The following is a 2,531-nucleotide window of genomic DNA, read 5'->3' on the forward strand; positions in this document are numbered from 1 at the left end:
TTATATTTAAACTAAACTACATTTACTAGCTACCATATAACCTTTATTTAATAATAATATCTAATATTTCGAACAACATAATTAATAATTTGTTTAATAAATTTTCATATATTATTCAAATGGACTAATATCCTATTTCAATTACAAAATGCATCTTAATAACCAATTTAATACTAAAATTTATATCAACGATCAATTTCAACGCCTCACACGATACATGTCTTCGATGCAAATCATTATATCTACAAAATTAATAGACAGAGGTCTCACAGCCATTTTTTATATTTATACCATTATTGTACAGGAAAAAAAATAACTGTTAAAACACCAAGTTAACAGAATATCAATAATTCAGACAATGCCTATTATAAACCACCGGTCTCATCTCGGTTTCCTTGAGAACATGGGTTTCACTTGCAGCTATCAAACTGCAATTCATGTCTTCTCTCATAGTTATTTGACTTCCAAAACACCCAGTAAAAGAGATGGAAAAGGAAAATCGAACAGAAACAAATTTCTGTAGTATAATTAAAATCAACATAGTTTAATGTTATGCTTGATCTAGTCTCATTCTCGGCATCCCTTTATTTGCAGTAAAGTACATCATTTGCTTTGGTCTTTTCTACCAGGAAAACCAGTCCACTAATTACCAGGAAAATACATATTGCAGGTCTGCTGTTTAAAGTGAAGACTTCTGGAAGAGAAGAGGCTGCAGATAATGTTGTTGATGTGCAGTAACGCATAAGCTAGGTTAGTGCAAAAGTAATGGATAGACAGAATAACCAGATGATATGAATGTTCTGAATTCTGCTATGATTATACTAGCTGTTACATTATAATAATGACAGTACTAAAGGCCAGTAATGTTGTGCTATATTTCGTTTGTTTAGTAACCTGGCGTAAAGCCTTAAAGCATAGATGGCATATATTATTCCTGGTAAGTACCCTAACAGAGTCAGCAGCAGACATAGCCAGAATTCAGCATGGCACTCGTATTTGAAGAAAACTCCCCGAGGAGGAAGAATTATGGCCAGCAAGATGTCTATGAAAGTTGCATTGCCCTCCCTCATGATGATGAAATAAACTTGTACTGTGACTCTAATAGTCAGAATACACCCAAACAAACCACAGATCCACTGTGAATCTAATGGTCAGAATACACCGAAACAAACCACAGATCCAATCCCACTCTAAAGAAATTTTCTATTGAAATTTCGGGATAGTGTGTCTATGTAGCAGTTGCACCTACAAAACAGTCTGTTGTCATCTCATATCCAACCTACGTTGATCAAATGGCATATAATTTGGCGGATCCGAGTTTCATTATGCAGGCAGGAAGTGATTTTATTGAATCATAACTAAACGCATCTTATGCAAATATTTATAGAATTTTGTTCACATTCCACCATTAGGTCATGAGAATGGATTCATATATTTTTTTAATTTATCAACTATTTCTAGACATAATTTTATTTTATTTTATTTTATACCGTTTATTGTAGTATAATTTTAATATACAAATCCATTCAACATGTAAAAATAATTATTGGTTATCGTTTGGGTCAAAGTTTACCTGGGGAAGTTTGATGATAGTTTACACCGGGAAGTTTACATAGAATATTTATTGTTTTCTCTTTGTTGTCGGTCAATTGATCAATTGGATGTTGTCGTCTTCCTATATAGAATATTTATTGTTTTCTCTTTGTTGCAGGCAGTCAATTGATCAATTGAATGTTGTTGTCTTCTTATTTTATTGGTGACTACCTAGATAGTATTTTGGTTTTTATGAGTTTATTTTTGTATGAGTTTTGATGGTGATAGTGTTGAAATTTTTTCAGGATTTTTTTTTGCCATGTATTGATCATCTTATGTGGTATTAACAAATTAAAGGGGCAAATTGTACTTTGTAATTTGGTTTTTTTTAAGTTATGTTTATGAGTTTGATATATTTTGTATTTTGACATTCAATGTATATATTTATCATTAATTGTTTATTGATTGATTGTAGTTGTTTATGTTTGAAGCTTTTGTTTTGGTTTTTATTGATTGATTGTGATTGATTATGTTTGAAGTTTTTGTTTTGGTTTTTATTGGTTGATTGTGGTTGGTTATGTTTGAAGCTTTTGTTTTGGTTTTTATTGGTTGATTGTGGTTCGTTATGTTTGAAGATTTGTTTTGGTTCTTTACCAACAAGGATTTGAAGCATTTATGAATTAATCAATTTATCTTTCTTGTGAGTATGCAACATTTTCAACTTCAAAGTTTAACCGAATTAACATAGAGTTTTTGGTTCTTATCTTCAAATTTTTAGTACTTACGGCTTCTATTCTTACCATTTAGTGGATCATTGTGAGGTATATAATTTCATCTTCCATGTTTATCTGAGCATGCCATCTTTCTCCATTTTTTGAGAAATTTTTTCCTATCTATTTTTCTCATTTTTTATCTTCTTATGAGAGTTTTTACTAGGGTATCTTTGCTAGAACCAAGTCTTTTTTTATGTTTACGTCCTAGGTTTGATTAAGAAAATG

The 2,531-nt window shown here is 30.8% G+C and overlaps 1 pseudogene; it reads right to left on the reverse strand.

Annotated features, from left to right (window-relative positions):
* Positions 1–833: 833 nt before the first annotated feature.
* LOC149147721 (low temperature-induced protein lt101.2 pseudogene) lies at positions 834–1,120 on the reverse strand (annotated as a pseudogene).
* Between the last annotated feature and the right edge of the window lie 1,411 nt (positions 1,121–2,531).

This window comes from Pinus tabuliformis, chromosome 9, assembly GCF_031772625.1.
Source record: "Pinus tabuliformis cultivar Carrire ecotype Pingquan chromosome 9, CPIR1, whole genome shotgun sequence".
Taxonomy (NCBI): Eukaryota; Viridiplantae; Streptophyta; class Pinopsida; order Pinales; family Pinaceae; genus Pinus; species Pinus tabuliformis.